Genomic DNA, 22,569 nt, shown 5'->3' on the forward strand with positions numbered 1-22,569 from the left:
TCCCAAAACAGGGAGAAAAAAACAAAATGTGGGGGCCAACAACAGTGAAATTAAATGGGGAGCGTGCCAGGAACCCCACTTTGTTTCCCCTGCTGCGGGAGGCTGTGGGCAAGGGGCCAGTGGCCAGCTCTGCTTGGCCCCTCTGTATGCATCTGAGACGCACGGGCTGGGAACAGGGCTGCAGCAAGGTGGGATGCTGAGAAAATGGGGGAAAAATAACATTTTTGGGTCATTCCTTCGTTAGTTAATGAGGGTCTGGTTTTGGGGATGGGGAACTGGCACTGCTGCAGATCCCTAAATGTGCACCGGTCAGCTCCTTAGCTGAGGTTGTGAGAGAAGGGGTGGTTGTCTCACCAGACTGAAAGGGGACGGGGTGTCAGTCGTGGCATTTCTCCTCCTTCGCCCATGCTCTGGGGGTGGGGAACCCAACGTACAGCACGTACATGTGAGCCCCTGTGGGTGCTGTAACGCAGAGATGGGCTGAGGGCGGCGCAGACGGGTGCCCAACGTTAACAGGGAAAGGTGAGATCGGGCCGAGCAGAAAGGTAAAGTCCTTGGGCAGGGGAGCAAGGCTGGAGGTTAATGCCTCAAACAACAAATGCTTTTTTTAACCCCCAGAAAAGCCTCTTGCTTTGAAAAGGCACCTGGTGCCCATTCTCCACTGCATTTAATCTGCGCTGTTGGGCTGAAAAAGGGTGTTTGGTGCTGACACCTCAGTGCTGGCATTAATAAAAATGACTAAAAATGACACTTTGCGTGTAATTTTTGGGACCTTCGTTTTTACCCATACTCATTGCTTGGTTGGTGCTTGGCTGGTGTTTAAAAAAGGAAAGAAAGGAGTTCTGGTTACTGTCTGAAATGGATGGTTTGTCATGATTGCAGATGAAGTTGAAAAGTCAGAGAGTCATTTTATTTTCTTTCAGGTCTTTTTAGAAGTACTTTTGTTTGTGCAGCCCCATATGTCTATAAATATGTCATTATTTGTCACACAAAAGACTGTATTAGTGGTAATAGCCTTTTCTGGATTGTTTTGCTTTTCCCACGTGTGATTCTCACAAGGCACACCGTAAGGAACCTCAGCGAGGCTGGCAAAGCCCCTGCTCGCCAATGGCCGAGGCTGGCACCCAGCACCCTGGGGGGAAAAACTAACTTCAAAAAGTACAAAAATACAGATCCGGCCTCATTGTGGGGCGTATTTATTTTTTTCTTGGGCTGTATCTCACAGCCACATGCTGCTGCGTGTTGGTGGGTTATCCCAGAGCTAGACATTTACATCACCTCTCTTGGATGCCTGAACTTCTCTGTTTGTCCCCACAGGTGGGAAGGGGTGTCCCAGCCCCAAACTCATCAGTTCTGGGCCAAACCCCCCGAAAGTGCAGCTTCATGTGTGGGGGCCTGGCTGCTCCCCCCTTACACCTGCTCCCCCCTGGAGATGAGGTCAGTCATTCCTCCTACTTGGGGAAATGTTCAAGGGAACTTGCTAAAGAGCTGCCCTGCCTGCTGCTGAGGGGCTTTTGCTGAGCAACGTTGCAGAGTTGAATACAACCTCCCAGAAACCGATGATTTATAAGTGAATTTGTCCCTTAATTTGTCAGTGAGAGCTTCGGAGGCAGCTCAGGTGCTCCCAGTTATAAATTTGGCAGAGCTCCTCCAGGGGAGCCCCAGTTCCCTCCCAATGGTGTTGCAGGTAAGGATGGCAGCAGTTTTTTAATAGCCTGAAATGTAGATTAACTCCTTAATTTGCTTCATTTTCTGCCGTTTTGAAGGGAATTGGGTGTTTGCTGTATGGCAGGAGCTGGGTCTGGTCCCCTTGTGGCTGATTTTGTTTTACTGCTTTCTCCTTTTCTTTTTCTTTTCTGGGAAAGGGGTGTGTGCCAGGGAACCTTTGATCCCAGCTCCTGCTGCTCTCCTCTCCTTGCTCTGAATTGCTTCACTTTACTAAAAATGTGCAAAGATTTGGGAGGAAATAAACTGAAAAACAGCTAATGTCATTTCTTAAAATTGCCAGTAGCCCCTGTGGTTAAGGCAATCAGGGACCCTGAGAATAAAGTCTCATTAAATGATGGGAACAGATCTTTTAATAGAAAATGCCTTTGTAAAGCCCTGTAAGAAGTGGTAACGCCTGTGGTTTGTGCCCTGTTTCTCTGATGTAGGGGCATTTCTTGGTTTGGTTTTAGTTTTTCCTCTCCTCTGAGCAGTTTAGCAGATGGTGTAACTTCACTGACACTCGGGCTATTGAAAATATTTAAGCTCTGTTGAAGGAGTAGCTGCTTTGCAGGTATAAATTATGAGAGCTCCACTAATTTCGGTGTTAAATTAGACATTTTCTCAACTGTTTGTCCTATTACCCACCTCTCAGACGGAAAGGCATCGCACGCTCCCCCGGCCCCCTCCCCCTGCATTTCACCGCCAGATATTTGCGAGTTCATTAGTTCACAGGGGTGAGCAATACATCATCGAGCGTTTCTTAATAGTCATCCATTTCAGGACTAATTCTCATCTAAAACGAGCTTTCATTGCATTAAATAAAACTTCAGGTAATTCAGAGAATAATATTTCTCTAATGTTCAAGACCCAGTGAAAGTCTCCAGCCAAGTCGATTCTGTCTAATCACGAGAAGCTGTAGATAAGCAGTAGCAGCGTATGCGTCCCCTCCTTTTTTATTTTTCCTTTTCCTTTAATTTTATTTATTTTAGCAGTGTATCTCGAGCTGTTCTGGCTGGCTGCTTGCTGTGTGGTTCCTTCCCAGCCCTGAGGTGCTCTTTCCAGTCGGGTTGCAGGGGCTGGGGCAGACTGGGGAGCCCCCAGCTGGGCACTCCACGGGTGGGGGGCTGGCTCCTTCACCCTTAGCAGTGCCCAGCAGAGGCTTATTGCCAATAAATGGTGTGATTAACGTCTGTTTTCCTCATCGACTTCCCTGATCTGTCTTGGACAGCCCTCTTCAAGTGGTCAGTGGTCAGTGATCGCATCCTCGCGCGGCAGCGTTAATTACGAGGGGAGCTGAGGGTGGGTGCCTGTCCCGGGGAGCCCCTTCCTCCCGGTGCCATGCGAACAGCAGGATTCTCAAAGGGGCTCTCCCACTGTGACACAATCCTTGGTAAATACATTTTTCTAGCGACTGCTGGATCGTAACGAGATTTTTCAGGTCGTTTTCGCTGTCGGAGCGCTCCTGCCTGGCCCACCTCCCTGCTCCAAGTGGTCCGTCGCATTCATAATTCGGAGGTGTGATGTTTGCCCCCCTCTATATTTTTCTTTCCCTAATGCTGTAGCCAAAACTGAAATAAGAATTCAGCAAAAATAGCGCACAAGACAAATACATAGAGGCGTATACCTCTGACTTACAGCCCAGCACGAGCTTTTATGGTGGTTACTTATTCTCAGAAAATTGATGAAGCTTAAAGCAGAAGCTAAACTTTTAGCCAATATATAGGTGGAGTAATATTAAATTCCCGTATTAAAGATCACCATTAACCTGTTTGTTTTTTACTGGGCTAACAGTAAACACAATGGGCTGTGAACAGCGTATTTAATTATTTCAATGAATATTCATAACATACAGAACCTTGGGAGCAAATAAAGACAGGAGGATTTTTCACAGCGATTGGGAGCTTGATATGAAAAAACAGCCTTAAATTCAGAGTGAGTAAAAGGAAATATGTTTGCTCTGTAAGCCTCTAGTTCTGCAGTTGCTCTGTGTATGTCTAAGAGAGTAATGCACCTCTTACTAAGCAATTTGCTGGTGCATCTCTAGTTGTAGATGGACACTGGTATGTCTGGATAACTTTGGTCTTTAATAGTCGAAGCCTCTGGAGCTGGATTATGTGGCACCACGGTGTGCATGGGTAGTGAGGTGCCAAGAACCCCTCTGCTTCCCTAGGCACCAGCCCCTTTTTTTCTACACTTTCATGTGGTGCAATAACTCCAAAGGAGTTTCCTGCATGTGCCAGGTGCTTAGGGCACTGATGAAATTGGATGTTGCGTAGGGACTACACGGAGACCTGCACGGCTGCTCGTGGAGAGGCCATGAGAGGTGCCAAGGCAGGGAACGAAGTCCTCTGTCCTACCCCATATGTAAGGGCACGTGTACATTTAACTAGTACACGGAGATATATGTTACCCAGCTCTTGGTACGGACAATAGGACTGGATGTCATAAAGGGAAGTGTGACTTGTGAATTAAGAGACTTGGTAACTTGTAGGATGATGGTTTAAAATGACTTTATTTTATGGCTAGTTTCTGCCATCTGAGTGATGTTGCATGTATTGGTTGTATTTATAACTTAATAGCTTTTCTCAATTTTATTATACTTTTTATGATACTTGTGGCTTTATGGTACTTCATAATTTTTCTGGGATTCATTAAAGAGGCTGCGGGCAGAGCTCCCGGCGGTGCCAGGGGAAGGCAGCCCTGCTCTGGGCGCACGGTGAGGCCTCGGTCCTGGTGTGCTTTGGTGCTGGCCTGTACCAGCAGCAAGGGAGAAGCATCTGTTTAGGTTTAATGTTACACAAAAAAAAAGCTGTTCTTGGCTCTCAGTGTATCTGGAGCAAGGTCTCCTGCCCAGCAAGGTGTGCTGGCAGCTGGACTGCCTTTCTTACCCTCCTGGGTACTCCCCAGCCCCTTATGTCCGTGGCAGGATTAGGGAAATTTGTTCTTTTTCTGAGCTGGTTAAAGCAGCCGTTCCTTCCCAGAGGTAGGGAGGTCTTGCATTTGGAGCAAAGGTGTGTTTTGGCAGCTTGGGTTTGGTGTTCACAGAATTGTGCCGAGTTTTCCTCGGCTGCAGCCCACGCTCCCGCAGGGAGGCCTGAAGGATTTGCTGGATGACTGCAGTTGTTCCAAGGTGTGGGTTTTTTTTTTTTTCAAAAAACTGTAATCTCTAGGACAAAAATAGCAGCATCTTGTCATTCCTTTTTTATCCCCTTTTTTTTTTTTAAAAAAAAAAAAAGGCAACCAGCATAAGACATCAACATTTTTAAACACAAGCAGCATTTTTGTTGTCATTGAAACAAGGGACACCCCTGAGGGCAAGCGCCACAAATCCCCAGTGCACAGAGCCTGGGCTGTGATCATGCCTGGAATGGCCCTCAAGGAGGGGAAGATGCTTCTCCCGGAGGCAAATCGGGTCACTTACATATTCCCTGCGGAGTGGGAAGTGCTGGGATTATTATTTTTTTGCATAGTTTAAAACAATTCATTGCCAAATCCCACTTTGGGGAAAATGGGAGATGATGGAGCTGACTTCCCAAAAAAGGCCAGTGCGACGTGCAGCCCCCATCCCCAGCTGGGGGCCTGGTGGCATCCGACCCTCACCGTGTGTCCCTTGTCCTATTTACACTCCGGGCTGATAACGCACTCCCCAACTCCAAGCCGCCTTCATTACAGGCTGCTGGTTTGCGGGACCGCAATGCATTTATAATTTTTATTGTTATATCTTTTAATTTTATTTTGCTTTCCTTGCTGTCTTGGAGAAGGGAAGATAGGAGTCCATATTTATTACAGAGCAAACGATCTACCTCTGCAAATGTATGTATCAGTTAATTTAATCTCACCAGTTTTATTTAAACTGTTTTTCCTTCCTTTCTTTACTTCCCTCCTCCTAGCTCTCCCCCTTCTTCCTCCTCCTCTTGGTGCAAGGTGATCAGTTTGTTTAAAAAAAAAAAAGCTGGAAAGTAAAACTATCCTGTGCCTTTTATAATCTGTACTGAAAAGGCTTTTTCTGGTTGCTACGGAATAGCTCTGCCTTTCACTGCTTCCGCCCGTGTGCCTCCCGTGGCCCCCAGCCTGATTGACATTTACAAATTACCAAGCTGAGAGTGTTCAATCTTTGACCCGTGTGTTTCTATTCAGCAATGAGTGAGATTTGCAAGCATTTTGTCATATAATTACTGCAAATCCCTTGAAAATTTCCACAACAACGCCTAGATGAATGGTAATTTGTGCAGACAGCCGCTGATGCCTTTACAATGCACTAAGATGCAAAGCAGTCTATTTTTTTTTTTACCCTAAGATTTCTGGGGGGAAAAATGTTCTGCATGTGAGCATGCTGTAAAATATTTGGATTGTTAGATTTATTTGCTTACACAGCCTATATTTGTGCTGATTTTATTGTATTGACTGTGTGCATTTTTTTCTTCCCATTCTACAGTTTTATTGTGCGTTGGTCATATGCATACATCACCAGCATTGTTCTCCGGGAAATTTATTCCACCTTTCAGCGTGCTCTTGATAGGACTTATTGCATTACTAGTTAAGTGCTGAGATTTGCTACTACAAAGATCTGAAACAGCCTCCTCTAATGTTTATTCGCCAGCCGTGGCTGAGATCATATGTTTTCGTAACACTTGGTGTGGAGCGCAGCCATGTCCTGGCAGCCGCTGGGCTCGGGTGCTGCGGGTGCTGCACACTGGGATGGCCCCGGTGCTCTCCTGGCATCGAGGACCCAGAAGGAGGCAGGTGTCAACACCTGTTGAAATCATAATGTGTTTTAGTTTGTTGTTATATGTATTTATTCGCCCCTATATTGCCGTGATGGCCGTGCAGCCACGTGTTGGGCAAGGACACCCAAGCACCCACATGGTGCTGCCGGCTGAGAGCACTGCCTGGAGCTGCTGCCATCCCCTCCAGTGGCCACAGCTTGCTGGGACCCGCAGGGCGGTGCTGGGGGTGATTTGGGGGCACCCAACAGTGTCTGCCCTGCTGGGGGGTGTGCGGGAGGCTGGGTGGGGAGCCCATGCCGGAGGGAAGGTGCCAGCGTTGTGTGCAGCTGTGAGGGAGGCACTTAGAGCTTGGACTGGGGGAGTCTGAATTTGTGATCTCTATATAGATTTAAAATATATATGTATTTTTACCAACAATATTTTGATGGATTTTAGTTATAATAATTCTTAAATTATAATAATTACATAAAAATAATGATAATTTGCCTTTAAACAATGCTTCCAATTCATTTGAATAATCTTTTCAGAATTTCCCATACTGATGCTACAGTGATATATGCATATATATACATTTATTTATGTGCATGTATATACACATACACATTTATATTTATATATATTTGTGTGTTTATTTATGCACATAGACAGCCTACACACCTGCAGCAATGGTCCCGGTGCCGCAGCTGTGGGAAGCTTCGCAGGTTTTTCCTCTCGCAGTGACCTGCGCACTCTGCCTGGCACAAGAACCATGATATACGTTTCGTTGTTGCTTGTTGAAAACCAAGCAGCCTTGCAAGAATTATAATAACCAAATTGCCTGATGTTTGTTATTGCCTTTTTTTTTTTCCTGATGGTGGCAGGGTGTCTGGCCCAGCCTCTGCTGTGTGCGTGCCTCGTGGCACCAGGCTGCCTGTACTGGTGGTGGTGCACATTGTGGGGCTGGTTGTGCCAGAGGGTGCAGAAGGAGGGGTGCTCGTCCCTTTGTGAGCAAGGCTGGGGATTTTGGGTGGTGTACAAACCTGCTGGGCTCTCGTGTGGGGTCTGGAGCCCGTGCAGAGTGCTGCTGTGCCACGGTTTACAAATGGGCACTTGCATGGCAGAGCCCTGCTGGGGCTGAGCAGTGCTGGTGGTGAGGTGGGCCAGGCGCAGGATCTGCAGTGAAAAACACCCTCCGAGTCCTACCTGTTATTACTTACTATTACCATAGTGTTCTGGCCGAGTCAGCCTTGACTGCACTGCAGTATTTTCCCTTCACTGGGGAATTTCCTCCCTTGTCTTTGCAAGTGCTCCTCCCACCCCACGGCGAGCGGCGGTGAAACGCAGGTGTTGGGCTGTGAGAGCCGTGCGTGCACATTGGTAACGTGTAACTGAGGCAATTTTGGGGGTCACTTCTTAATGTTGAGTCCCAAACGGTCATGAGCAGCATGATCGTTCTCCCAGGTGATGGAGAGCGCCGTTACTGGGAGGTGGCTTTGTCTGGCTGTCCCGTGCTGGTGGCCGGGCAGCGTGGATGGACGGTGGCAGGAGCGGGTGGCACAGCTCGCAGAGGGGCATCCCCTTCCCATGCAGTTCTAGGGGCTCACCCTCAGCTTCTGGAAATCCTTTTTTGGGGGGAAAAAAAAAAGCATGGGATGGGAAGAGACTCGTTCGATGTACCTCTTGTAGCACTGTCCATCTTGAGCAGCCTTGCGAGCACGCAGGCAGCAGCGTGCGCTGGGTCACTGTGATGGATCGGAGGAAGAGTTCAGCGACTGCGGTGTCTGAACAAACCGCTCTTGTCATTAGGTTGGAAATGTAATCTCTGCAAAAGAAGAGGCTATGGTAGACTTAGCAAGATCTGTTCACGTTATGGGAATTTAATGCACCTGGTAGAAACTAACTGCAGGTCATCAGTTTTTATTGGCATAGTGCAGACATGCAGTGTGATGAACTGATCTGGCAAAACATTAACCAAGATAAAAAAAAATAAAAAATAAAAGAAAAATCTCAGATCTGTTTTTTGTCGTGGCTATCATTGAAATCAGAGTGAATACTGCTCTTCAGGTACTTGTCTGTTCTTCCCCTGTAATTTCTGCTGCTGTGCTGCTGATGTAGATGGGCTTTTATACAGAGTTTGCAGATAAATTTTTGTCTGACACACATCTAGAACTTATATAGTCACCTACTAATTTAAACCAATTTGCCCTAGGTGATGGGTGAATACACTTGAAAATTAAATGGGTCTGATTTAAGCATCCCTTCTCTGAAGCCAAAGATTATATAATTAAATTAAAAGAAAATGTGTTTTATAATAAACTGTATTTCCTCTTGGCAAAATCCAATTTTGAAACAAGATTGTAATATCATATCAAAAAATGTTTTCCCATGGGTATTACCAGTCTATTTCATTTAATTGTTTTCACCCATCATATTACGAGCTTTCAAAGTAGTGAAATGAGTGTGGTTTTACGAAGAACAAGGGAGAAAGTGGCAGGGAAGGGGGGGTGTGAAGAGGGTCCCTTCCTGTGGGGGGTACCCTCTGAGCCCCGGGTGGGTGCCAAGAGCTGGTGCTAGTGGGCTCGGTGGTGTGGTGAGGCCAATGTGGCTGCACTGCTTGTGCCATGGGAGCCTGGTGCCCATGGGGTCGTGGAGAGCTGTGGATTTTGGGGGACCTGTGACTGGCCCTCAGCATCCCGGGTTTTCCTTCTCCAGCCATGGGCTAGCATACGAAGAAACTTAACGAGCCGTGTGATAAAGATTTTGCACTTAAGCAGAAAATATTTAATGCTTTAGGTCTGAACTGCTGGAGCACTCCTTCCCCAGCCTGGCTTCTGGCATTAGTGCTCGGGGCTGGACAACACCAAGGTTTCCTGGGGCTGGTGGCGATGTTCCCAGCGAGCAGGGCTGGGGCAGGGCAGAGCCCCCTGGGGGGGACCCTGCTGGGTGCCACTGCCCCGTGCTCACCGTGACACTGAGCATCCAAAGCCCCCATGAGGTGCAGCTCTGTGTGAATGCACTGTACACTTAGAGTGAAATATGAGCCAATTCCACCTGTAATTAATATGCTCATTTTCTTCCATATACGTTTATCCATTCATCTATTGTTCCAGCGCGCCGAGGGCATGGCAAAGGGGGACAGGCATCGCTTTCAGCCTTGCACATCTAATTGAAGCAGCCAGCAGTAATTTGAAGGCAAGACAATGGCAGCTTTGATGCTCTGACTCCGCGTTGATTTGGTAACTCCAAAGTTTTGCAAAAAGCTTCAATAAAACCTCAGGAGAAGCTCGAGGTACCTGTGCCACCCCTGCTGCACCTCTCCAGTCCAATGCTGACAGCAGGCATGGGGCTGGGACCTCAACCTCCTTTCCACTGCTGCAATCAAAAAAAATCCATGTTTTCCCCCAATTTAAGGGATAGCCATGTCCCTGTTTCTGGGCTCTGGAGGGGTGTGTGCTTAGCTGCAGCTGGTGAGAGCCAGCCTGCTCTGCAGTGGGCCCGTGCACCCTGTCCCTATCCTGCTCCTCCTGCAAAGCGCCCTTTTAGAGGGGGAAATGAAATTACTCACAGCCAGGGGACGCTTCCACCTTAATAAATCCTCAGCAATTATCAGTTGTCTGCTCTTGGCCTCTGAGAATAAGGAGGACTTTTGTGATCCACATTTGGTGTCCCAGCAAAGGGACAGCAGCTGGCTGTGGTAGCAGGAATGGTCACAAGTCCCTCATGCCAAGTTGCTCAGTTTTTTTCCTTAGAAGACCCCAGTTATGATTTTCTAGTGACAGCAGTGTGCATGTTGTGTTTTTCCCTACATGCCTCGGACTGAAGCCTTTGCCTTGACCCTGTGGCATGTGGTCCCACAGGAGCTGGCTTTGGTGTCCCCACAGCCATGTGTGGGACCGTGTGGTGTTAACCCGCTTCCTTCTGTGTCATGTCCCGTCAGACAAATCCCCCTCTCTGCTGCTACAACTTTCCAGGAATTTCTCGATGCGGCCTCCCCAAAGCCAAAGAACATCTCCCATCAGTGCTGGCTGCTCCTGGGCACGTGCCGTGAGCTGGAGCCCCCCAAAACCCAAGCCTTGCTCGGGGCATGCAGGGAGCATCGCTCGGTGGCACGGCGCTTCCCGGGCTCTGCCGTGCTCGGCGGCCTCATTAAATCTGCCAGAGCCTTTATCGGGGACAAAACCGTCGACTTTCTGGGAAAACGTTGATTAAAGCAACAGCGAGCAGGAGTTGAAAGGCTAATATTATCAGTTTTAGCTCGCTGGGGTGGTGTTTGCCCGAGGTAAAACAAGCGAGGCGCGCAGAGCGGCGCTAAGCGCTGCTGCGCCCAGGCTGCCCGGGCTGCGGGGCCGGGGCTGGGGAGGGGGCTTCGGGGGAAGCGTCTTCAGCGGCGTGCAACTGCTGTCAGCCATTTTAGGTTTCTGAATCCTATTTCCCTGGTGCTTCCAAGGGAAGCTTTTGGGGGAGTCCCCAGCTAAAACTGAAATTTGCATTTAAATGGAGTTTTTTTTTTTTTTTTTTTTTTAATGAGCAGGATGCATGGGAGACTAAGACTATTAGGTTTCCTTGTGGGAGAGTACAGAATTCTCTCACCTTTTACTTCCCACCCCCTCCCCAGCCCCTTTAATGCACACTTTAAATTAGACATTAAAAAAAGGAATGGTGCGTCTTTAAGGAGGATATAATCATAAACAAATAAGTCTCGTTGCCCTTGCAGCAGAACTAATCTTCCCTCAGCTGAGCTGTGATATAGATCAGTAACAAGAGCCACGCGCAGGGGGTTCCTTTGAAATGCATAATACCTCCTCGTATAAATTGGAGTTGGTGTGATGGAGCTGTGAGATGACATATTGTGGCATGACCCCTCTCTACTGATTGTGGGTGAACCCTGCAAAGGTAAATCTAACACAGCGCACACATCAGACAATTTCATTTTCATCACCCAGGGACAAAAACATGGCAACAGAATCTTTTCAAATGATAATCTGCATGCTGGGCGGAATATTTTCCCTCCTTCCTTCCTCTTTTTTTTTTTTTTTGCATGTTCAATTCATGATGTAGGTGAAAGGAATTATAAATTGCTTCCAAAGTTCATTCATTCCCTTCTTCCCATTCTTCCCTTTCTTTTCCTCCTTTTCCTTTTGCTTTTGTTCTCTCTCCCTCTCTACCTTTCTCCTGTCTTTGTTTCCTTTTCTCTTTCGAGGAAAAAAAAAATAGGGAGAAAGTTTGGCATTTTGAGTGTGTGTGTGTGTAACTGATTCATTCTTCTCATCCCCTCGGGGACATTCCAGTAATAATGATTTATAGGAGTGCAAAAATCTATGCTCTCGCTGTTACCAACTAATATCTCTCCTACCCTCCAAAAAGGGAGTTTTCTTGTAGAAAGCTCTCCCCGTATGAAACCTCTCCCCGGCTTCTTTCCACTCCCCCTTTGCCTTCCTGTGTGTTTCCATTCAAGTATCAGGAGCACTCAGCTGGCGTGCATCGTACCGACCAGGAATACGTCGTCCTGCAAAGTGGCATCTCACCTAGAACTGGTCACAGTTGACTAAAATGACGCTGTATCTGTTCTTTGTTCTTCTCTCCAATGGTTTTGTGTTGTGCTCTGTTCTTCGCAGGCTGAGAACAGTTTAGAAAAATCCCCCTTCATGTGCTATCTCTAATTTACCAGAAACCACTCTCCCCACAAATCAGTGTGCCTGCAAGCCTCACATCACCGCAAGGCGCCCCCGGCACTGCTGGTCCCTGCCCGAGGTGTCGGTATTGGGACAGCCAAATCGATCACCCCGAGCAGCACACAGAGGCAGAGGAGAGCTGAAAAGTCGGGCTCGGAGGTGGCCTGCAAAGCCCCGGTGAATAGATGCCAGTCCTGCTGCAAAGTCCTCCTGTCTGGCCAGTTTATTCCTATTAATTGGGAATATTAATGACCTGCTCTGTCCATCAACATGCTGGCAGTGCCTCGGTCTGGCTCCCATTTCTGCAGGACCGCTGTCCCCCTGGCTCTGTGCCCGCTCCCGTGAGGACCCCACTGCCATCTCCTGCCTTCACCCTGCGGGTTATCGGCTGGCTCCGGTGGGAGCAGCCTTTGGGGTGGCACGGGGTGTGTGTCCCATAGCAGAGGGTGCTGCTGGGCGCACCATCCTCACCCACCTGCATGTGCCCCAGAGGGGAGTGGGGCTGGCACCTGGGTGCTCGGTTCCCTAATGGCCATGGCTGTGAACAGCCCCAGTGTTTGTCTGTGCCTCGGTTTCCCCATCACCATGGTATAACCCTAAGATTTTTCTGGTTTCCTTCCCAAAGTGGCGTGAAGCACTCAGTGAGCTCAGGAGCTGCAAACGCCTCCTGCCTTGTGGGGGATTTCTGTAGGTGCAGGGAGACCCAGATCCCACTCGGAAGGGAAAAACCCAGGTGCTGCACCTCCAACCACTGCTCTTCGTGTAACCAAGCCTCGCACGGGAACAGGCAGCCCCAGCCAGCAGTGCCAGAGCACGATTTGCAGCAGGAAGGCTTAAACCTGCGCCCAGATTAGGGCCATCACGGGCCCCTAATCCCGTCACCGCCTGCGCGTCCCTGATGCCGAGTGACATGGTGATTGTGTGCGCAGGGGAGCGACGCGGAGATGAGTTTGTCGGTTCCACCTAGCGTGATTGCCATCTTCTCCTCGCTGAGGAGAGGAACGAAATTGAAGGAGAAAAGGTCAGAGAGACCTGGTCATCCTCTCCCCTTCTCCCCAGCCGCTTGCTCCTCGGGATGGAAACGAGAGATGACAGCTCCCCGCGCCGCTTGGGATGCGGAGTAAAGCGAAAAGGGAAGCGTTAGCGCAGGGCCGGGCGGCGATGAGCGCCGCCTGTTAGCAACGCATCTCCACAGCGCAGGGTCCTGGTGATTGTCCCTGGCGTCTGCTAGCACCAAAGTGACAGTGACAAGTTCTTTGATTAGAAAGAGGCCCCGCCACGTCCTCCCTGCCACCGCCGCGGGCTGGTGGCACGTCGCCCTCTGCCCAGCGTCCCTGCCGATGGCCGCAGGGGGGGTGGCTGGGGGAGGGCTTTTTGTCCTCTGTGGCCACCTTGGTGGAGACGGGCCTCAGTTCAGGCCTGGGAGACTCTCCTGAGAGCATTTTTTTTCCTTTTTTTTTCTTTCTTTTATTCAATTTTCCCCCACTGTTAATAGTTTTTTCCAAGGAGGAACCACAATAAAACAAGTGATCCTCCTCCTCGTGATTTCAAGTGGGAATCAGCACCCAACTTTTAAAATCCAGGGCTTGTGTTAGCAAGTCTCTTCGCATTGACTCCCCTGAAGACATTTCTCATGTAAAGAGCACCTTACGAAGTGGTGCCATTGGAGAGAGGCTGCCTGAAGCGGGTGAGGTGAGAGCCTGGTCGCAAAGTGGGATGCAGCAGGATACGATGGCAGGCAGGGTACTTACATGGCAGTGTATTTACAACTTTTCCCCAACTGCCCAGAATGTCTTTAATGGGCCACATGGGACTTTTTTTTTTTTTTTTTTTTGCAAATAAGTGTCAGTTTTGTTTGGGCTCTTGTACAGCGAGCATGCCGGAGCTTTGCAGGAGGTCGGTGTACTCCGCGGGCAGGGACCCCTGGGAGCTGCAGGGCCCTCCTCGCCCGCTTGGGTGCTGCTATTCCCCTGCTAAGCTGTACCATTAGAGATTTTAAGATAAGGTGCTTTTGTTTCTCGGCTCTGTCTGAGCTACCATCTGAACTGATATGACGGGCCTAAGGCTAGGATAGGAATTTGTTACAAGTTCCCATTTCACCAACGTGTCGCCAGTCAAATAGCCTCCCTCGGCCTGAGCCTATTTACTCTCTCGGGGATCTATTTTTAAAAGTTATTAGCAGATTACTGGTTTTCTATCAACCTCAGGCACCAATCTCCCAGTGACACCATTGTGCTTTAATAAGGTGCATTTGATAATCCTCGGATAAAGGCAGGGGAGGTGGGGGGAGAGGAGGGACCCTTGCACCGATCCCTCCAAGGGACGTGGGCCAGAAAAGGGTTAAAGACACTCGTGTTTCTAAATGGCTGAACTACTGTATGTTGTAGTTTTCAACTGCAAATCATCTTTAATAGCAGACATCACGGGATGGCTCATTACATTAAGCTATTTTTCATGCTATCTCCTGTAATATCCTTTAATCCAATGCGTTTCAAATCACCTCAGGCTAAAATAAGAGACATAGCGATGTAATAGCCTAGTGTATTAGTGGGTTAATTGCCCTGTTGTACTCTCTAGTAGATATCTCTGGAATGAGTTCTATATTAATTGTAAATTGCTTAATACATTTAACTCCTTGAGCAGCTCGGCCCTGCGCTGGGTCTGCAATGGCCTCTCAAAGGTGGGGGCTGCGAGCAGAGGTGATGTGGCGCTGGACACGCTTGCCACGCACCATGTGATGAGCAAGAGACACCTGAAAATGGGGGGAAATCAGCAGCTTTTGGCAGTGGAGAGGTCTGGCTCCAGCCTGCACCTCCTAGCAGCACCGTGCTCATGGCCAGGGCTGGTGGGGAGCTGTGGTGCCCAGGGCTGAGAGCGCGGCTGTCCCCAGCAGGGCAGCCGGGGGTGCTGTGGGCCAGGGGGGGGAGAAGGTTTCAATAATACGTAAGGTTTCAGTCTGTCATCTTGCCGCTGGGGAAGACGAATGAAATGCTCTGCAGTGCTGTCACGGGATGCAGCAGCGGTCACGGACACGCATGGCTTTCAGAGTGTCGCCCGTAATGCGCAGCAGCTAGTTTTCTGAAATTACTTTTGTAGCACTAGGCAGACGTGACCGCAGATTTGCAGTCACTTTCCTGAAGATTGGAACATAAGTGTCAGCCGGCTGGCAGAGGGTAATGTCACTAATTTCTTTGGATTGCTCCCAGTTTGTGCCAGGAGGGTTGGAAGATGGAGCAAGCAGAGCACAGGTTGGAGAGGGCCGTGTCATGTGCAGGTGAGGCATTCCTTATTCATTTCCTTGGGGACATTCTGGTTTCTAAAAGTCCTGACAAAAATGCTGCTGCAAATTTAAAGGGAAGGCACAGAGTGGGAGCGCAGAAAAGCTCTGTGCTTTGGAAATTCAGGAGAACGTCGTTCCTGACTTGCCACCTATTGCTTAAACCCAGCTGTGCACAGCAGCAGGGCGGCAAGCACCTAACCCGTGTGCCTAGAAGTCATGGCCACCTGCGCCGCCTCCTGGGCTGCGCACCTCAGCACGGTCCCAGTTAGAAAAGTGTATATATAAAGGCCTTGCATATGGAGACTTGCTTGGAAATTTAGCCTGAGTAATGCTATTTGTCCTTTGCAGGGTACAGAAGACCAGCGAAACAGGCTCCACATGCTCACTGGTAGGAGGCTGGCAGCGGGCAAGGAAAATCGGCTCTTGCTCAGTTGAAGTCAAGCAGAAATGACCCTGAAAATCAGCATCCTGCTCAGCAGCCTCTGCTACAAATGCAGCAAAGCCGAAGGCTGCCTCACTCCAGTCCCACTTAGGCAATTCTGCAGGAAGGTAACGGCACTGACTCCAGCAGAACGGCTCCAGATTTATAGCTGGCAGGTGAGGAGGAGCCAGGCACACAGGTGATCCTGCTCGAGCGCTCCCTCACCTGTTAGCAGCTCCTTGCATTTACACAAATATCTAGCTTGGGCTAAAAGAAATGTCATCCCTCTGTTTTGAGATGTAATACAAAGGTATCTGAGGGATATCCGAATGCAGTGTTCTAGCTCGTAGAGGAACGTTTCTGTGAACGTGGGGAGCCGGTAATTCTTTGAAGGAAAGACACCCCGTGCTTGGGGTGCTGGAAAAAAAATCCATCAAGTCATTCTCTATCTATAAAATAGGTGGTAATGCAATCTGAGCTTAATTTTGATGGCACACTGTACTTCATAACAGTGACAACACCTTAAAAAAAGTAATGAAAGGGCCTGATTTATTACTGAAATAATCCATTTAGCACTCCAATAAATAAAGGGAGAAAATACAACCAATGTTTCGGGAGAAGGGAAGAAAAGTGAGAGAAAAATTGCAATGCATAGCAGTTTTCTCTAGACGCAGCCAGACTGTGGCCACGTGTTTTTGGGTTGATTATTTTTTGGAAGACAAATATCAGTTCAAAGCTAGGTTTGGGGTTTAGACCTGGTGTCCACTCTGTATTTGTGTTTAAAATACCAGCCTTGTGGCTCAGTGCCACAAGGACTGTTTTTGACTGGCAAGGGGGAGGAGAAGGGGAGGAGAAAACCCTAATGTTCAGCCTTGCAAATATTTGATTTTGAATATGCTCTCGTAGCAGTTATTAAGTGCAAAGCAAACATATTTTCCCCTCATGCCAAATTTGTTTTAATAACACGACGTTACTTCTGCAAATGTCAGCTCCAGCCTCTCTGCATTTCAGTGGCACTCGGCCCGTGGCGAAGACTGGCATGTTTTATACTCCCTCCACATCGCTTCTATTAATCTGTTTAATATGCTGGCGGCGGCGATGACAGCAGAGGCAATAAAACCCTCGCGTGGCTGGTGTTTGTGCTCAGGTATGGTGTCCGGAGCGGCACGCTGCAGCGAGGAGCTGCCATCTCTGTACTCAGGGAGATAAACTTCGTTCAGCAGGACGAGCTGACCAAGGAGGGTGCTGGGCTCCGTTGCCAAAAGCCCGAAGGCCACGTTGGGCCAAGAGCAGCAGTGGTTGGCGTTGCCTCAGGCAGGGTTTTGGGGCTGTGCGTGCCCCGTAAAGGGCACCGTAAAGTGCCCCGTAAAGCTGGGGGGCTTTAGGGGATGAGGCAGGCCCCAGGGTGGCCGCATCCTGCTTCTCATGGCGAGCGTGGCCCTGCACATCCCCTGCATCGTGGGCAGCACGAAGCCACAGCTCGGTGGCATTGTTCTTGTTCCCACCATGCTGGAAGCAGGCGGAGAAGCTCTGGATGAACCCCAGCCCATAGGGAGACGTCGCGTCCCCACCTCCCTCTGTGCATCAGCTGTATGCAGCCCCTCCAATCATTACACTGAATAGGGAGAAAAATTAAGGGAGAAAAAACAGACAACTCCTGCTGCACGGTCCACTTAAAAAAAATATTTTTTTTGGCCACGTGGCCTCAGAGCAGCCTCCGCCGGTGGCTTCGTCCCTCACACCCATGCCAGGGCCGCCAAGGCCGGAGGAATGGCTGCGCCCCGTGCCGGCCCGGCGCTAATTGGCCTGTTTGTTTGGCAATAAGTGATTCCTGCCTGGCGTGGGGCGGATTGTTTTTCACACCATTAAATGAAGTTCTGATGTATTGATCCCTGTTTTTCCAATTTGAAGCCTGAAAAGTGATGAAGACATTTTCTTGTTTTCTCATGTACTTTTCCCCCAGTTCATTTAGGTGACCTGTCTTTAGTTCCTTGCTCTGCTCGCTGTAATTGCTTCTTCAAAGTAATGCTGCACTGTGAGCGCCGTACTGCAGCCCGGGTACGTTTTTATGGAAGGATGAAGGAAGGCGAGGTTGAAGTCATCAACCAATATTAACTGTGGAAGGTTTGTCACAAATGACATCTCAATAGCAGTGTGTCTGTGCCTGCTGCTGGAGCCTCAGTAAAACAGTGCCGAGGACGAGGGCAGGACCACGGGGCAGCTTTGTCTCTCCAGGCTGCTTAATATTTTGCTTAGGAGCTGGAAACACCGTGGAACATTATTTTTCCTTGGGTACAGATATCATCATTTGTGTTCTCTGTACCTTTGAGAAAAACTTAAATACTTGGATGTTTGCGTGAGGTTTTGCCAGGGGTCTGGTTTTGTTCGGCACTAACATACAGAGGGAATTTTTTCCAGGAGAGACCAATAGAGCGGGTGCTGAGCTTACAGTTACTTGGCAAGTTTAATTACAGAGGGAGCAGTGGTTGCTCCAATGCAGCCTCACCTGTGGTGAATTAAAGTATGAGGTCTAGCCTGAGTGCATATATACAGGGAAGCTCTTGGTGACTTCAGCAGACTCCAGACATGCAGCCTTTACTGACAGCAGTCAGCCCAAGTCCAGCGGAGCCTGGGGAGATGAAGCAAAGCTGGGATTTTTGCCCATGTGGCCAAGCTCTGAAACGGGCAGGGAGTCCTGAGACCCCCCAATGCACCAGGAGCTTTCTGCTCACTATTGTTTTGAGCTGAGGGGTCGGCAGCGTGGAGTCGATCCTGAGCCTGGAATTCATCCCGGCAAGAGCAGGGTCCGGAGCCCACGGGCACCCTGGGTGCAGGAGGACAGCTGTGCTCGGGGCCTCCGCAAAGTCCAGGTGACAGAACCCATCTCGATGTGCACTTATTAGGGAGATGATTAATCTATTTGTTTTGCATTGCTGCTGTTATTATTATGCGCATAAGCCTGAATTATGTAAGAACTTTCCTGCAGAAATTGTGTTTGCTGGCTGCAAGCACAAAATAAAGAAGAAAATTCTTTCCCTTAAATATTTCTAGCTATATGGATAGAGAGTGCTGGGCTTCTGGGGGCAGGATCTCTCCTTTGTGCTCTTGGCATCTACTGTCATGAGGTCCCTGCTCCTAACCAGCCTTGCAAAGTGTTGTTACAATACCAAATGATCTATAAAATAGACAAGAGATAGGGAAAGGAATGCAGTAGGAAAGGAAACTTTTGTCAATATATTATTCCAAGAATAGCAAAAAAAATCCATTGTGCAGTTTGAGAACATGGTGCCACGCAGACATGCGAGGGCAAATCTTGGAAATAATGTCCCTTGGATCTGAATGACATGGTGCATTTCAGAAAGGTAACTGCACTAGGCATAGTAAGTAGCAGAAAATACATGGACAAGGAGGATTTCGTAATTTCTTTCTCTTCCCTCCAATTGTAAAATCCTTAGAAAGAGGGTAAAAATTAGGAAATGGGGTAACTTGTAGAAATAAGTGATCTGTTCATCACCTACACAATGAGAGTTTTTTTATTTTATTTTTTATTGTAAACTACCTTATGACAATTGGTGATAAAACAGCTGAGCCTTTCAAAAATCCATTTTAATAAAACACCGTATGACCTCATAGATATGCATAGGATTTAGAAATAACATGGATTTTAATGAAGGTACTTGAAAGGTATGGTGCCATATTGCAATTTTATGGAAGATCTTAGATTAATGAAATTAAACGTGAACTGCATTGTTTAGATGATGAACTTAAGGTCATATCTGCAGCATTTGAAAGAGAAACCTTGAGTGGAGGGTGTAGAATCATTGATTTAGACCCTGGTAGACAGCTGAATAGCAAGCATTGAAGCATGAAGGTAAATTCCCATATTTCATTGTTAGAAGGTTAGCTGGTGGCTGCCAGCTTTTCAGTGATAATCACCAACCAATTCCACCCTGTTTCAAAAAAGATTTTGCCTTTGTGTGCTAAGACACTTTTAAAAACCATTACTGTTCAAAGCAGGGGCACAGTGTTTAAAGAGAAGCTATTTCTGCAAAATATAGGATAGCAATGAGTTGATGCTGTCCTTGGATAGCGATGCTATTAAGTTCATTAGGATCATCATCCATTTAAAATGCTTATAAGGAGAATTTAGACTGTTTGCTGTAGACGCCAAAGGCACCTCCTACTGCAAGTCATAACTACATGTCACCAGTAATTAGCTCTTTTCCTTCCTTAGGATGGCTTATAAGACAATGGCCCTTTCAGGTTTAAGTACCATTTTCCTCCCCAGACACACACACACATATGCACACACACACAGAGGGGATGAATGCATGCACGTGCACATGTGTTAAACTAATAGACATGAATTTGTACAACAGGAAAATTGCAAGGAATGAAATCCTCAGGCCTTAAGAATAAGTGATAATGGAATGATACTGCCAATTACTGCTTGAGAACAGTGTTGTCACAGGGAACAGCTCATGGAGATGGAAGGATGAGGGGAGGAGAAAAGGTTCCCTTTTGACAGTTTGCTGTTAAAGGGAATTTGTCAAGGATGTTAAAATTAGATCTAACTGGGCCAGATCCTCGGATGACATAAATCAGCCTGTAGACTTCAAATCACGAGCTGGCCACATATTCCTCTTTGTTCTTCCTTCATCTTTATTATCTGCATCATAACACTGCCTGTGAGCTGCCATGATGCTTTGAGCTCCATTGTCTTAGTGCTGTACAAACGCAGTAAGAGAAGGTACTTCCCTGCTTTCACCTGCTCTGGGTAGTGCCTTTTATTACTTATAACATCCACAGGTTTTACAAATCCTACGTAATTGCGGGAGATGGGGACCTCGTCTAGACTAGGGTTTGGGCTGTGATGTTAGTATCTGTTAGATCTGTATGAACTGACCCGTTTTCAGCATGGGCAAGACGAGCTGCTTTCCACAATGGCAAAGTGATGGAGTTGCCTTTAATGAGTGCTGTTGCATACCGGAGTGAGAATACTGAGGTGGGAACCTATCATCCTGCACCCAGCCCTGCTGATCGCAATACGGCAGCGCTCAGAGGCAGTGTTTAGCTTCAGGATCAGCCATGTACCTCTCATGGGCAGATGAGAGGGCAAACCCAAAGAGGATCCTCTCAGATGGGAAAAGACCCTGCAGTTCCATGTACAATCTCTTCCAGTCTGAATTTTTGGCATGCTGAGCTAAACTCTGCCACATCATGAAAACTGTCTGAAAGCTGCCAGTAAGGAAATTAGGCAAGAAATAGTGTTAGATAATGGTCGTAAATGCATTATGATCATTCCTTTCATTAGAAACTTCCTTGTTTTCTCCCTGACGTACACCAGGAAACAGCTTGCATGTGATTTATTTGTGTGTGTTTGGGGAGGAGAGGCAAAGGGAATAAAGCCTAAGCCATTAGGTGTTTAAAAAGGCAGTTGGGAGATTTAGGGACACGATGCTTATTAAAATAAATAGAAGCTGTGTGTCTAAGTCCCCTGGTCATCCTTGAAAATCATGTCCCTCATATTTATCTGGCAGTCAATTCCGAATAGAGCACTGCCTATTGCATCTCCAGCGTGCACCTCAGTGCAACGGGACATTAAAACCAGCTGATGCAGGATCATAAGGGGGCCAAACCCAGATGTATGCCATCTACTGCCTAATGTTCTGAGTAAGAAGAGAATATAATGGTATAGAGCATCTTTCTGGGAAGCTCGCTAGAGAAAAAAGTCCAAGTTCCCCAGATGTTAAGGGCAGCTGGCTCCCTCTCCCTGTCCCAGAGGTCTCGGCTATGTGCAGGGCTGGGCTTCAGACCCACTCGCCCCGCGGTGTCCAGTTCTGTGGAGTGGATTTGCTGAGCTTTTAATAGATTCACAACTTTCCATCCCGTTGTAAATCTTCCAACAAATATTTTTTCATTTTTAAAAGAAACTATTGGCATTGGCCACTTCAGAAATGCTGACCCATTAAGTCTAAACAGGGAAGTTAGGGCGTGTTAAATATCAATTGATTATAAAACCCATATTAATTGACGTTTAGCAGCCCCACTAATGGAGAGGAGCTCATTACATAGCAGTTAACCCTCAATGCATATATATTAAATAATCAATTAGTATTTATTTAACATACAATAACTTCCCTATTAGAGCTAAATTAAAAGCCTCTTTATGGAGGCCCTGCAGAAAGCGCTGCACTGTGCTAACCTGAAGCCAGGCATTTGCATTAACAGCGTGAATCTTTGGCACCTCCGGTGCCCCCAAGATCCTTTAAAGTGGTAAGTGAAGCCCTAGAAGGGCAGTGCTTGTTACATCACCTGGCCCTAGGAAGGGGCCTCAGCCCCGGAGCTGTGTGATGGAGCATGAAAGAACCGTGGTTCACGTAAGCGTCTGTTAAACAGAGCCGTGGCAAGAACAAACAAAGCTCCTGCCGGCTCTCCTGCAGCACAACGTGTTCTGCAGGCAGATCCCGCTCCCAAGAGAGGCCAAGCTGAGAGGAAAGGCAGGGAAGAAGAGAAAGTCAGAATTTCCCCTTCGAAACAGATGGAAAAGGTTGCGCTGCTTCCCCCAGCCTGGGCAGGATGACCTTGCCGTGCATGCCTGGTGCCTGGCCACCATCCCATGCCATCGGGGTACTGCTTGCCCCGTTGCAGGCAGACCACACGGTGTCAGTTTTACCACATCAGACTGCTCTGGTCACTGGGTTCGTTCTTCTTCCATCCATCCCCTGCCCTTCACTCCGGTAGCACGGCGCTGCTGCCAAATTCCTCGGGGGCAGCACGCAG

The 22,569-nt window shown here is 48.1% G+C and overlaps 1 long non-coding RNA gene across 2 annotated transcripts; it reads left to right on the plus strand.

The window, feature by feature from the left end:
• The first annotated feature begins 1,655 nt into the window (after positions 1-1,655).
• On the plus strand, positions 1,656-21,379 carry LOC121057937. 2 transcript variants are annotated; one of them, XR_005814025.1, is made up of 4 exons: positions 1,656-1,687; positions 15,292-15,359; positions 15,714-15,962; positions 16,798-21,379. It is a non-coding gene; the product is annotated as an uncharacterized LOC121057937 (long non-coding RNA). The 2 variants fall into 2 exon arrangements; XR_005814026.1 differs by having other exon boundaries at positions 15,714-15,914.
• The last annotated feature ends 1,190 nt before the right edge of the window (positions 21,380-22,569 follow it).

Source organism: Cygnus olor, chromosome 20 (genome assembly GCF_009769625.2).
Source record: "Cygnus olor isolate bCygOlo1 chromosome 20, bCygOlo1.pri.v2, whole genome shotgun sequence".
Classification (NCBI taxonomy): Eukaryota; Metazoa; Chordata; class Aves; order Anseriformes; family Anatidae; genus Cygnus; species Cygnus olor.